The following is a 15,159-nucleotide window of genomic DNA, read 5'->3' as shown; positions in this document are numbered from 1 at the left end:
CCAGGGTACTGTGATAATTCTGTTCCCTTGCTGGTAGCCCAGCTGAAAGCCGATGCCTGACTCGATCTCTCCTGTACTTCTCTTCCCTGCCTGGCCTCCAGCTTTGCTCTGAGGAAGCAGTGCGCTCTTACCTCACGGGCCGCGGGGCGCTGAGGCCTTGTAGGCCCCGTTTCGGCCTACCTGCAGGCTGACTGAGGGCGGAACAGGCAGAGGATCCCAGATGCCAAGTGTGGGCATGGTGGATTCTATACTTATTCTACCTGATTGCCTTGTATACATATATGTATATATATATATACACATGTGTGTGTGTGCTCTTGTAAAGAGAACTGCTCTCTGAACTTCCTATCACAGTATCACCAAGTTTGGAAGAGACCTCACAGATCATCAAGTCCAACCCTTTACCACAGAGCTCAAGGCCAGACCATGGCACCAAGTGCCACGTCCAGTCCTGCCTTGAACAGGCACAGCAGCCTCATTCTTACGCCCAAAGAGGGGAAAGAGTCACAGAATTAACTGGGTGGGAAAAGACCTCCAAGGTCATCGAGCCCAACCTAGCTCCTAACTCTTCTAATTCACTAACCCATGGCACTGAGTGCCCCATCCAGCCTCCTCTTCAACACTTCCAGGGATGGCGACTCCACCACCTCCCTGGGTGGCCCATTCCAATGCCAATCCCTCTCTCTGGGAAGAATTTCTCCCTAACATCCAGCCTGGATGGATGTCCACAGGAGGGTGACAAAGCTGGGGAGGGGCCTGGAGCACAGCCCTGTGAGGAGAGGCTGAGGGAGCTGGGGGTGTGCAGCCTGCAGAAGAGGAGGCTCAGGGCAGAGCTCATTGCTGTCTGCAGGGAGGCTGTAGCCAGGTGGGGTTGGGCTCTGCTGCCAGGTAACCAGCAACAGAACAAGGGGACACAGTCTTAAGAGGTGACCTTAGGGGCTGGATGTTAGGAGGAAGCTGTTGGCAGAGAGAGTGATTGGCATTGGAATGGGCTGCCCAGGGAGGTGGTGGAGTGGCCGTGCCTGGAGGTGTTGAAGCCAAGCCTGGCTGGGGCACTTAGTGCCATGGTCTAATTGATTTGCTAGGGCTGGGTGCTAGGTTGGGCTGGATGAGCTTGGAGCTCTCTTCCAACCTGCTTGATTCTATGGTTCTCTGATTCTGCCCTAAACATCAAATCCCCCCTGCTTAGGAGGCTGTGTGGCTGTAGCCTTGGCTCTCACAACCATGCCACGCAAGATTAATACGTTAATTTTGCTGTAACTTTCCCAGCTTTGAACAACTCTGCAAAATTTTGACGAGGAGAAAACAGAGAAGCCAGGGAAAAGAGAGACATCTCATTCACAGTGTCAAGTAATTTATTGCAGGGCACAAATAAGGAAAACCTAAGGGCAGGTGACAGATTACATCACTTGCAAACATATATCCCATCAGAGAGTGGCAGCAAGCGAACAGCAGCAGCAGAAAACAGAGGTCCAAGACAAGGAAAGCTTTCATATCCAGAAAAAAGAAAGATGAGGTATTTCTCTTTCACCAGTTCCCAAAGCTCGTTCATGTAGGAGAGGTGTTAGCATACGTGAGAGGGAAGTTACCACACACAGCAGAAGGGGACCCCAACCATCTCCCAGCAGCTGAGGGCTGAGCAGAGCACCTTGTTGACTGTGAACCTGCCATCTCAGGCTGTTTGTTTCAACCCCTCAGTTATCACCACACTGACCAAGGGAGGCCATGAGGTGTGCATCTGCTGGTTCAGCTCCCTTTTTATCTGAGGGAGTCTCAGCAGCTCAGAACTGCAGGCAGAGGCTGGGAGCTCATCATGATAGAGGTGAGTAGAGAGGAGAGCTCTGTGCTGTCAAAGCCTGACACGGAGCTGCAGAGAAAGAGGACAGAAAGGGTAAGAAAAACAAAGGACAGAGTGGGCAATACTGAGCAGAAATCAGATGGGTAATAAGCATCTGGACTATAAAATCAACATTAATTTATAGGCACCAGAGGGAAGAAGCATTAGATAAAGGCTACCTTCCCACCCCATTATTTTTTTTAAGCAGCCAATATTATAGAGCTCAAATCACCTTAATCCTTTAACCCTGCTGCTGAGAGCTGCTGTTTCCATTTTGTGGTTTTGTTTTTAATGAGAGTGGAATCAATGGGATCAATTTTAATAACAGAAATTACCTTTAGGTACCAAATAGATAACAAATGTTATCACTTACCTAACAATTGACTGACTAATGAGAACATTTTTAATTAGTTTATAACTCTGCAGACACAGCACTGTCTGACTTGATGAAAAAACATGAGAGATGGATAAATTGCCTTCTTCTAAGACAAGTGGGACATAGAAGACTCTTTTTTGTTACAGTAATGAGGAACAAAAAAAGCAATTTCATTGTTTGCACATAGCTTTATAACTTTAATATCAGCATCTGATGTTTTTGCTCCTTCCACCAGAAAGTGGTTTCCCTTGATTTGGAATCTGGAAAAACAAAGACAGGATAAAGATTAAAAAGGAGAAAGGAACAGACCAGGGGGAAAAAAGAAAGATGGAATGAGCAAGACAAGTCTGCCAAACACGGTGCCTTTATATAAGCAGTACTTAGAGAAAGTAGCTCCTCTCACTCCCTTTACCTTGGATGTATCAGCAGTTGTACTCCTCATACTTCATTAGCCCTCAGGCAATTGAGTAGAATTCCTCTGCAACACTGGGCCAGGCTAAGAGTGAAAACATTGGGAGCAAATTGCACCACACCTGCTGCAAAGCCTGGAACACTGGAGGTACAGCATCACCTGAGCCAAGCCCCATTTTATGCATACAGAGCTGACTGGGAGAAGAAGAAGAATTTACACAACAGCTTCCCAGTGTGAAGCATGGATTCATTACTGCAAGAGTCATTTGGCAGTCTGCAGCTTCATTATTTACAACCACCCCACACAATCCACGCTTGGAACAGGAAAAGGGCTAGGTCTTAACAAGTATTTCCTAAGAATTTTCTTCAGATCCATCAGCTGACAAAAAAAAAAGTTCAAAAGTAGTCCTTGGGCAGTAAATAATATAGAGCAACTGTTAATGTTTAGTATTTTATCCTGGAGATGATGTACCTAGGCAGTGTAGATGCATCAGCATTAACAAAAGCAACAAAAAACCCCTCTCCTGCCCTTGCACCAGTAAGGAAGTGACAAATTTGAATCTTCAATTGTCTTTCTATTTTGTAGTTTGCCTCCTCCAGTGTAGCATGAATACTTTGTGGAAGAGATGCCCTGTGTTCCATTAATCTTGTTTCTCCAGGCTTTCTAGCACTCTTATCAGGGTGCACAGCAGTACAGACAGCATAAGGAAATACAGTTTGCCTGGTGCATTAATGAAACCTTCCAATTCCTATCTAAGCATCACACATTCACTTGGAGGTTTAGGAGGTTTACTCTCCCTTCCCCTCTAGTTTTCACATTATTTTAATCCATGTCCTGAATGCAAACTGAACCTGTGGTACCCACTGGGAATTGGACTCTGCTTCCCATGTGTGTTGCATGAGTCCCCATTGACAGAAATCGTGGTGGCTGTATTTTAGGAGGTGCTTTATTGCACTGATGAAAAAGTGAAAATGTTTTCATTACATGTAAGCTTGAACATTTTTTTCCCCCCAGTATTATCCAGGTTCTAATATAAGAACTGCAAATGACTGGATTTGTGTATCCAAGATGATGGCAGTAATGAAGTTCATAAGCACTCTGGACTGTATGGGTAGAAAACAATTCAGCATGAGTAGAACTTAATCACCTGCTGAGGCATTATCATGCTTGAAAACAATCTGGAGTTTAAATAAATGGGCTAAAGTTTGAATAACAACCCAGTCTCTCCTCTCACACTTCCCATTAGTCTAGTATCTAAACCCAGAAGTCATTAAGTTGATATTTATTAGACCGTTTCTCATGCTCCAATTTCCCCCAAAATATCATTAATGAAGCACAAATTTCCATTCACATTAATTGCAAATGAACTCTGAATGCAATTTCAAGACTACCCAGCTGCATTTTATGCAGAGTGGCATTCTGCTCACACTGTTACGTGTCTCCAGCACCACCTCTCCAAAGAGTCCATAACCTCACACTGATTTAAGAAGAGTTTAAAAACACAATTTGCTTGGTTAGTTCTTTTCTGCCCATTTAACCCAAAGACACTGGCGTGAACGACGTTCTTTATATGCCTGCTAAGCATCTAATCTCACTTCTTTCCTCACCCCAATGAGCAGAATTGCTATTCATGTATTACAAGCTTTATTAAATGTAGTAGTGGACTGTTTTCCTGCAAGATTTCAGTCTGAGGATGTGCACTGCTGTAGTGCCAGTGTAGCAGTGCTTTCTCCACACTCAAAAGTGGACCTTCTTTCAGTTCTGCTGCTAAATACCTGTTCTTTGTAGCTCCAAGAATGTAAAAAAAAACCAACCCCAAAACAACAACAACAACAAAAACATTCAGCTCCAGTTCAGATTCCCAAACTCCTCAAAAGTCTGCTTTCTGTCTGCAAGTGAATGACATCACAGGATCCTAACAGTTAGATACGGTCTAGGTGGATTAGAATCATAGAATCAATCAGGTTGGAAGAGACCTCCAAGATCACCCAGCCCTAGCCAATCAACCAGACCATGGCACTAAGTGCCCCAGCCAGGCTTGGCTTCAACACCTCCAGGCACGGCCACTCCACCACCTCCCTGGACAGCCAATTCCAATGCCAATCATTTTCTCTGCCAACAACTTCCTCCTAACATCCAGCCTAGACCTGCCCTGGCACAGCTTGAGACTGTGTCCCCTTGTTTTGTTGCTGGTTGCCTGGGAGAAGAGACCAACCCCACCTGGCTACAACCTCCTTTCAGGTAGTTGTAGACAGCAATGAGGTTACCCCTGAGCCTCCTCTTCTCCAGGATATTACTCAATATTCACAGTCTTCACTCCTCTCCAATATTTTATGAGGCTATGTAGGGAGAGCATCTGATATGCCTAGCCTAGGACATGCAATATTTATTCTGTGCTTAGAGTGATGAAATGGATTTGATGGACATTCCAAATGAATATATAAAGCAAGGTCTGTGCTGAGGCAGGCAGCTTGGTCACCAGAATAGCAATATGAAGAAATACCAAGTTAGTTCACTGCTTTTTCTCTCTAAAGTGAGAGGGCAAAGTTCCTCCAATTCTATTCCAAAGCTCTTTTCCCCTCCTACTTATGTCTTCTCCTCTGCATCCAATGCTTAAGAGCTAATGAGAATCAAACCAGATTACAGGAGATCATCTCAAGCAGACATTCTTAAAAAGAACAAAATTCATACAGCTAGAACCAGAGAACAGTTCCTCAAGCAATATATTTCTTCAGTATGAATTTTCTCCAGGGGCAGAAGAACAAAATAGATGTATTAATGTATATCTTTAACCCACTTTCATAAAATCAGAACAGTCAACGTCCATCTGCCATCTCTCATATGCTTTATTCATGCAGGACTGCTTGGACTTCCTACTACTGTTCTCTTTCCAGTTAACATTCATAGAATCATAGAATCAACCAGGTTGGAAGAGACCTCCAAGATCATCCAGTCTGACCTAGCACCCAGCCCTGTCCAATCAACCAGACTGTGGCATCAAGTGCCCCATCCAGGTTTTGCTTGAACATCTCCAAGGACAGCAACTCCACCACCTTCCTGGGCAGCCCATTCCAATGCCAATTACTCTCTCTGGGGAAAATGTTCCTCCTAACATCCAGCATAGACCTCCCCTGGCACAAATTGAGACTGTGTCCCCTTGTTCTGTCCCTGGGTGCCTGGCAGCAGAGACCAACCCCACCTGGTTACAGCCTCCCTTCAGGGCTCTGCCCTGAGCCTCCTCTTCTGCAGGCTGCACACGCCCAGCTCCCACAGCCTCCTCACAGGGCTGTGCTTCAGGCCCCTCACCAGCTTTGATGCCCTTCTCTGGACACCTTCCAGTACTTTAACACCTCTCTTGAATTGAGGATCCCAGAACTGGACACAATACTTAAGGTGTGGCCTTACCAGTGCCAAATACAGGGGCAGAATAACCTCCCTTGTCCTACTGGCCACACTGCTCCTGATCCAGACCAGGATGCCATTAGCTCTCCTGCCCACCTGGGCACACTGCTGCCTCATGTTCAGGTTCATTCCTGCCATTCATGAGCTTGAAATTGTTTCCAGTGGTGTTTTCCAGCTCGAGGCAGCATGAAATCTAAGCCCCAAGAAATGCAAGAAAGTTTCCCCAGTCCTTTCTGAGTGGAGACCAGTATTAAATAAAATTGACACTTGAGGAAAATTAAGTTAGCTGATAGCTTTGATACCACTTCACCTGATAAGGAGAATAATCATTGAGTAAACTGATGGAAAATAAATTTATATATCTCCTAAGACATTTAAAGAGTTCCTTTCCTGAATGTAAAGTAGGATAAGAAGAACTACAGATGACTAACAGTGAAAGATAAGGATGCTCTAGGAAGAAAAATTGAAGTTATAGACAGAGCTGAGATTAGAAGCAAGAAAAAAAGCTCCCCACAAAAGAAATGTGTTGTTTCCAATTCAACAATGCAAGTGTTTCTCTCTAATAAATTAGAGATTTCTACCTTGAATACTTTAATCTTGCTCCTTGGAAGTGAGGCACACACTTCACTGTTGCTTTATTTAACTGTATAGTTCATTAAACATTGCTGTAGATTCTCTCCTACTAAAAGGATAGGCTAAAAACAAAGGCAGATGTGGAATGTGCTCAGTCTGTTGTCTGCTGTTAACTAAAACCACCTGGAAAAAACCTGAGCAGTGCATCACTCCATCTGTGTGAGAGCTGAGGTGCAGAAATACCTCTGCTAAACACATTGTGGCAGGCAGCCTGTCTCCAGAGCTGAAAAAAAGACTACTTTTTAGGCTTTCTCTAGTGTCAGGACCCAAAATCAAGGCAGAACTGGGCAGAGGCTTTCCACCTGAATTGCAATGCCACAACAGTTAAAATTCTTTTTTTTTCCTCTTGTGTCTGCAGAAGAATAAAATCACACACAAAAAAAGTCACAGTTATCATTTTGCTTAGGCTTGTTCAGACTGATTCATTCAGCTGAGCTGGAGAAACACTTGGTTTCATGCACTTCCATGTGATATTAACCTGCTGGATTGCATGAAGGGAGGCTGTAGCCAGGTGGGGTTGGTCTCTTCTCCCAGACAACCACCAATAGAACAAGGGGACACAGTCTCAAGTTGTGCCAGGGCAGGTCTAGGCTGGATGTTAGGAGGAAGCTGTTGGCAGAGAGAGTGATTGGCATTGGAATGGGCTGCCCAGGGAGGTGGTGGAGTCACCATCCCTGGAGATGTTGAAGAAAAGCATGGATGAGGCAGTTAGTGCCATGGTCTGGTTGTCTGGCTAGGGCTGGGTGCTAGGTTGGACTGGATGATCTTGGAAGTCTCTTCCAACCTGCTTGATTCTATGATTCTATGAACTGTAATCCCAGCCCTTCCACTTCTCCTGTGTCAGACTCTTCCCCTCACTCCCCTTAGCAAACTGCACATTTCCACCTTCCTGAGAAGTGCACTATATTACAGGCTTATTGTGAAGTTGATCTCACCCTCCAGAAGAATGAAGAGCATTTAGTTCTCTGTCTCCAGCATAACAATGCACACTCGAACTCTTAAGTGACTTGGTGGCCTGTCTCCACTCAATCAAATATTGCTCCATTTGCAGTACAAAATTACGAAGAGGCTTTGATGCTTTTGAATGAAATTTCTGGGTAGAAGGGCACTTGAGACAAGGCTTACCTTTAGTTCAGAGAGTAATGCCACCTTCCATGGGATTGGTAGGCAAGTTAGTTAACCACTTCTCACCTGCTCCCTCATTTAAGCTTTTCATTTGTCTATTTCTGCCATAATAACAGGGGTGTGAAAATGCTGAGGTAAAAATGCTACCTCACAAAGCATCTTTTCATTGCTATTTTTTTCCTTTGGCTTGCAAATGTGAAATGAATTTCCTCATTCTGTGTATCCTTTCTAAGCCTTATGAAATATAAATTCACTATGCTTGTAAAAATGTAATGCTGGTCAAAGCCTTCTGAGCACCCAGCAGCGTTACTCACTGCTAGCATGAGCCAAACATCACTCAGAGAGGTGAACTAAACTAGCTAGTTGATTCTCCTCTTTTCCATACCTCTGCTTTTCACCTGATCCTTTAAAGAGTTGCAGTCAGGATTGCTTCACTTCTATTGACTGAACTTGTAAATCAGGTGTTTTCTATTCTAATTCTTTTCTACACATAAAACTCCTTTGCAGAGAATATTATTGAAGGAACTGCTTGTCCTCCTGAGTGTATAACAATTTCTGCCAGTTTAATGTAATGAAACAGAATCACAGGATTAACCAGGTTGGAAAAGACCTCCAGGGTCATCCAGCCCAACCTAGCACCTTCTCATTAACTAAACCATGGTACTGAGTGCCTCATCCAGCCTCCTCTTAAACACCTTCAGGGACAGTGACTCCACCACCTCCCTGGGCAGCCCATTCCAATGCCAATCGCTCTTTCCATGAAGAACTTCTTCCTAACATCCAGCCTAAACCTGCCTTGGCACAGCTTGAGACTGTGTCCTCTTGTTCTGTCCCTGGGTGCCTGGGAGAAGAGACCAACAGAAGCAGACCAAGGAGGAAAAAGCACAGGCTCCCAGAGACCCACACTTATGTTCTTGTTTTTATAGATCTCAGAAGCCTATGAGTGAAGCAGCCATCACCATTGTTTCCTTTTCACAGCCTAGCATCTCATTTCTCTCACTAAAATATTCCAGTTAGCCTCAAACTAGCACAGTAGATGCAGACAGCACTATGCAACTCACCACTGGAGGAAATGCAGATAGACTTCCCCCAGGTTCAGATGTCACTCACTGAAAGGACATTCTCATAAACAAAGAGAGATTTACTATGCTTCTCTATCCTGTGGTCTGGTTTTAAGATGTGTCAAACCTGTAATTTGGAAGAGAAATATTATTATGAGGTAGACCTTTGCCAAGAAAAAAACCTATTGCTTGTCAAAAGCCTTCTTATCTCTTTTAAAAGCTCAAAATGTTTTTAAACAGGCTGAAAAATATATGTATAAGGTTCTCCTATTGTTGTGAAACCCACAATCTCAGGAAAAGAAAGCCTACAGCAAGCAAACTAACCCAACAACCAGATGACATTCCTTGTTTAAGTGTTCCAGTTCTCGAATTGTTTGGTTTACCACACACATAATTGGTAGAAATTGATGCTGCATTGTTAAATTAGACTGCAAATGCAGTAGGGCAGATCTATTAAATCATAATAAACCCTCGGACAGAGGTGCTGAAATTTATTAGGTTACTAAAATAAGCAGATGGATTTACAGATTTTCACTTTAATAGATTTCCAGCCAGCCTTATTGTGTGTGTGTTTTCCAGCTCAGGTTAAATTACATTTCACTTTCATAGGTTCATAGAACGGTTTAGTTCAGGAGGGGGGCTTAGAGATCATCCAGTGGCAACCCCTCTGCCATGGGCAGAGACATCTCCCACCAGTCCAGGATGCTCAAGGCCTCATCCAGCCTGGCTGTGAACACCTCCAGGGAGGGAGCAGCCACAACTTCCTTGGGCAACCTGCGCCAGTGTCTCACCACCCTCACTGGACAGAATTTCTTTCTAACTTCAGTCTAAATTTGCCCTCCTCAAGCTTAAAGCCATTGCCTCATATCCTATCACTACAAGGCTTTGTAAAAAGTCCTTCTTCATCTTTCTTGTAGCTGGAGAAGAGGAGGCTCTCAGGGGGGACCTCATTCCTGTCTACAACTACCTGAAGGGAGGCTGTAGCCAGGTGGGGTTGGGCTCTTCTCCCAGACAACCAGCAATAAATAGAACAAGGGGACACAGTCTCAAGTTGTGCCAGGGGAAGTATAGGCTGGATGTTAGGAGGAAGTTTCTTGGCAGAGAGAGTGATTGGCATTGGAATAGGCTGCCCAGGGAGGTGGTGGAGTCACCATCCCTGGAATTGTTCAAGAAAAGCCTGGATGAGGCACTTGGTGCCATGGTCTGGTTGATTGGCTAGGGCTGGGTGCTAGGTTGGACTGGATGATCTTGGAGGTCTCTTCCAACCTGGTTGATTCTATGATTCTTTCAGGGACTGGGAGGATGCTCTAAGGCTTCCTCTTGGCCTTCTTTTCTCCAAGCCAAACAGCCTCAACGCTCTCAGCCTGTCCCCATAGAGGAGGTTCTCCAACCCTGTGACCGTACCTGTGGCCTTCTCTGGACCCACTCCAGCAGTTCCATGTCCTTCTTGTGCTGGGGACATAATTTCTAACTCCTTTTTTAACCACCTTCTTAAACCTTATTTAACTTTTCTCTCTGGATATTTTAATATGCTTTTATGCTAATTAAGTGCAGCTTTATAAGCTTCCATTATATTTTCAACAAGACAAGTTCATGTAGAATGAGCACCTACTCTTCTTCATCCCCCCTGAAAGACCAGTGCAAGTAAACAGCTCAAAAGAAGTAGCTGAAACTGGTTTTGCTTTGCTTATTTTATACAACTCCAGCATCTAAGCCAATTAAGATACAAAGCACCTCGAGACATAAAAACATCATTTTCATTTTGCTGTATTCCATGGGTAATGAGCTGCTTTCTTCTTCAGAAGTAATTTCTTCTCTGGAATGCAAGAGGCTTGCAGACATCATCCACAGTGACAGAGTGTCTGGCTAAACAAAAAGACAACTCCCAGTCACAGGGTGAGGCAAGGGGAAGAACCATCAGTGCAACTTTTAGTAGCTACCATTACACAAAGGCTCCACAGCAGAGCACATGGGTTCTCATTAGAGCCATAAAAAACTTGTCTGCAGAACATAAATTCACAGAAACATTCCTACCTTAGCCATAACTGTAAATCTGGCTGCACCCCACCATCGGCTATAACCTCCTGCCAGCTGTTCTCTCTCACAGAATGCAATTTCATTTCCCAATGAAAAGGGAGGCCTCCTTCCTTCTTCACCCATTCCCTCTTCTCCATCTTTAGCAGCTGCCCTGAGTGCAGGCTGGTAGCCAAGGAGTTGCAATGGGATAGGTAGGAGCAGCAATAAGGAACATGACTGCTCCTTGCAGCACTTACAGCCACGAATCAAACAGCCTTGGCTGTGCTTCGAGCCCAAATCTGCCTCAAGAGGAGTCACACTTTTCTCTGGGTCCTTTATGGCAGTGAACCTACTCACCCCTCTGTGTGGCACACTGTGAAAAGAACTCTTAAAAGCCTACATCTCTTGGACCTGTACTCAACACTGCTCAGGCCACACCTTGAGTACTGTGTCCAGTTCTGGGCTCCTCATTTCAAGAGAGATGTTGAGGTGCTGGAAGGTGTCCAGAGAAGGGCAACAAAGCTTGTGAGGAGCCTGGAACACAAACCCTATGAGGAGAGGCTGAGGGAGCTGGGGGTGTGCAGCCTGCAGAAGAGGAGGCTCAGGGCAGAGCTCATTGCTGTCTACAACTCCCTGAATGAAGGTTGTAGCCAGGTGGGGTTGGTCTCTTCTCCCAGAAAACCAGCAATAGAACAAGGGGACACAGTCTCCAGTTGTGGCAGGGCAGGTCTAGGCTGGATGCTGGAAGGAAGTTGTTGTCAGAGAGAGTGATTGGCATTGGAATGGGCTGCCCAGGGAGGTGGTGGAGTGGCCGTGGCTGGAGGTGTTCAAGACTGGCTGTGGCACTTAGTGCCATGGTCTGGTTGATTGGCCAGGGCTGGGTGCTAGGTTGGACTGGATGAGCTTGGAGGTCTCTTCCAACCTGGTTGATTCTATGATTCTATGACCTGGCACGAATTGCCAAGGAAGACAATACAGATAATCAAAAGGTTATGTTCTTCAGGTTAAACTGCACTCACAGCTGCTTGCAATTTGATTATTACAGATGAATTTTATGCCTCGTACCAAAGCCATTGAATTTACAGCACTGCCTTGCAATAGCAATAAATAAACCCCAAATTCTCTATATTCTCAAGTGGATGTACTTTGATGCTTCAAGGTAAAATGAATGAGAAATATAAACACTTCTGTTGTTATGAATAGCTTAATCAGCATATCGAATCACTCCAAAATGTATTTATGTGTCAGGAACAGAATTGCTTTTCCATCTCCTGTTGACTGCTACCTTAATTGGGACTGGAGATGGAGTAGAAATATTGTATTGGATATCCTATCATATAGAAAATTACAGTTTAGTGTTGTTTCTGGTGTGGAAGGCCCTGCTTGATGTGTCATCTTTAAGCACTGGTGAATCATAAACACACTGCAGAGTGCAGCTGGTATTACTTTCCCATTTAAAGCACCACTGATGTAAACAGTTTGCTCTCAGTTTGTTTTTTTTCCCCCTTATTCTCTTGGCACTCTGTTTCTTTATCCTGTCTGCTGAGCCAATAACAAGTTCTAGAAGCCAACACCACTCTCTGCCTCCCAGGGAAAAAAAAAACTCATGTTTTATTTCTTAATTTAATAAATGAGCCACTACCCTTTCTCACTGGCTCGGTTCACTGCCCCATCACTGTGTGCTTAGTGTGATGGATACCAAAGGAAAACCCCTGCAGACTGATGGTCTGTTTATAGACAGGGCAGGTAAAACATAATCCATCTCCCTTATATCCTTGTTTTTATTGTGTCCAGGAGAAATAAATGGCATAGGAGGCAGGAAATACTGTAAACTCTTTTGTTCTGTACAACTGAAGGGATCAGGGGAGTTGTGGGCATCCCTAACTGCGAGGACAGGCTTACCTTGCTCAGGGGAGATGTTCTACTGCAGGGAACTGAGGATCTCACTCTGTAAGTTAAGCATCCATAAACCAAGTTCCTTCTATATCTAATTTCTGTTCCTCTTGCCTGTTTTGTGCCACAGTGTAGAGATGCCAGGCTTTGTTTTGAAGTCTTGGCTCTTCAGGACCTGTCAAATGAACATTAGTCGTGGCTATTTGACTTGCAGTTGCTGCTCCTTTGAAGAGATTGCTACCAGACTGTTTCCTTAGAGAAGGAGGCTTTTTACTCCAGAATTATGCAGCAACACCAAGCTGGAGACCTGGCTGGAGATTGCTGCTGGCACAGCTCAGTGCAGGAGGGCAGCACACAGGAGCACAGCCATGGGTCCACCTTAACCCACACTCTCACCTTTCAGCAGCACTTGGGGCCAGGGCAGAGGTTCTTCTAATGAAACATCAACCTATCTATGCACAGCCCCACAGCTACCCTTCATGAGGACATGCAGCATGCTCTGCCTGTTCTGACAGGAGAAACTTCTGGGGGCTGGAGTTCAGCAAGCAAATTAGTACATGACTTTTATTTTTCCTCCAATACTCCTCAAGGACCAAAGGGTTCGTTTATAGGAGTGTATTTTCTGTGGTGAGTACAAAACCTTCCTTTTCATCTCCGCATTGAAAGGAATATTCTTTACACAGCAAGTGAAGCTGTGGGAGGCTTGACCAGTAAAAGAAATGATCCCAGGGGACACACAGCAATTATATCCACTGTGATTTCAGGAGACTTTGGGGATTATCTTCTGACAGAAGATCTTCAGAAAGGAGTTTTCATATTTGTCTGCTCTTACAGGACTTAATCTTGCTGCCACTGCTTCTTCTCTGGTTTAGTAGAGGCTTCACCCTCCAGAGCTGATCACACTTTGTTGCTGGCTTTTTGTTTTACCTTGTGCTTGCATGCCTGGAGTCACTCCTAAATAGCTTGGATTCATTCAGTCCAAATCCATGTTGTGAAACAATCTCTGAAGAAGGCTGGGGCTGTGTCCCCCTCCCACTGTCCTCTGGGAGTATGCAACCTTGAGCTTCTACCCAAAGCAGCTCCTCTACGATTTTCTTCTTCAGCCACCAGAGGAGTTTCTCCTGGCTCTGTTAGCTTCAGCTGTTTCTAGAGGAGAAGGAGGAAACAAGCACAGGCACCTCACATGCCAGCACCCAAAGCTGGTGTCTCAAGTATTTCCTGTTGCCTGTGGAAGGAAGGCCCTAGCAGCAAAATTAGGTGGTGTTTTAGAGAAACTGTTTGCAGTGTATTGCAATTGTACTGCAATTAACAATGCAAATCTTCTATGCTGATGAGGATCTCTATTCAAGAACACTCATAAATACACGTAAAGCAACACACAACAGCCCCTTGGATAAACATAACACCTGTTAAATGATTTTGTTATTCATTAATAAGGCTGTCTACAAGTACCTGAAGGGAGGTTGTAGCCAGATGGGGGTTGGTCTCTTCTGCCAGGCAGCCAGGGGCAGAACAAAGGGACACAGTCTCAAGTTATGCCAAGGGAGGTCTAGGCTGGATGTTAGGAGGAAGTTCTTGACAGAAAGAGTGATTGGCATTGGAATGGGCTGCCCAGGGAGGTGGTGAAGTCACCTTCCCTGGAGATGTTCAAGAAAAGACCGGATGAGGCACTTACTGCCATGGTCTCCTTGATTAGACAGGGCTGGGTGCTAGGTTGGATTGTGTGAGCTTGGAAGTCTCTTCCAACCTGGTTGATTCTATGCTAAGAATACAAAAGTCAGGTTAAAATTTACATCCTCCTACTCCACCCTACTAAAGTGCTTTATTTTTAGTCAGTCATCACTTTGCTGAGAGTGTTGTGGTCTTAAATACATCAGTGTGGTGTAAGAACAGCTGGACTCTGGACAACACTCTGTCTCAGATGTTCCTTTTATCACCACTGTCACCTATGAGAGAGTAAAAAGGGAGAACTGGAAAGAGATAAACTGATATTGAGGGCGATGAGACATCGCTTTATCATGTTTACAGACATTCTCTCTGATGGATCCACAGTCTGCACTGGCACTGCAGTAGCTGATATTGGGTGCAAGCTGCAGCACAAACAAGAGAGACTCATAAAGACTAACCTGACCACAAAGCACATTTCTGTTCCACTCTCAAGCAGAAAAATTCACAGTGGTGATATATAAACTTTAATACCTTAAGGCCTAGCAACTGCCCAAGATTCTGCAAAACTATTCTGAGAAGCATGAAAAAAAAATCACACCACTCACACAAATCTTTGCTCTGTGGTGCCTTTCTGCTACTAAGCCCCTAACTGTTCATTTTTGGAGAGGATGGATTGCCATCTGTTATTCTTGTCCTTTCACCACCACTGAAATCCCAAGCAGACCAGACACTGTAT

At 44.7% G+C, this 15,159-nt stretch overlaps 1 long non-coding RNA gene across 7 annotated transcripts in view; it reads right to left on the bottom strand.

Annotated features, from left to right (window-relative positions):
* Positions 1–1,337: 1,337 nt before the first annotated feature.
* Positions 1,338–15,159, bottom strand: part of LOC135185898 (uncharacterized) — a 34,793-nt gene continuing 20,971 nt past the window's right edge. For 4 of the 7 annotated variants that reach the window (XR_010306676.1, XR_010306674.1, XR_010306678.1 and 1 more), the window contains 3 exons: positions 12,765–13,901; positions 8,847–8,973; positions 1,338–2,473 (listed from right to left, as the gene is read on the bottom strand). This is a non-coding gene — a long non-coding RNA (uncharacterized LOC135185898). The remainder of the gene's footprint in view (positions 2,474–8,846; positions 8,974–12,764; positions 13,902–15,159) is intronic. The other 3 variants (XR_010306680.1, XR_010306679.1, XR_010306677.1) reach the window with 3 other exon arrangements.

Source organism: Pogoniulus pusillus, chromosome 24 (assembly GCF_015220805.1).
Source record: "Pogoniulus pusillus isolate bPogPus1 chromosome 24, bPogPus1.pri, whole genome shotgun sequence".
Taxonomy (NCBI): domain Eukaryota; kingdom Metazoa; phylum Chordata; class Aves; order Piciformes; family Lybiidae; genus Pogoniulus; species Pogoniulus pusillus.
The sequence above is the reverse complement of the archived record's forward strand: the minus strand, read 5'-3'. Positions and strand labels throughout refer to the sequence as shown.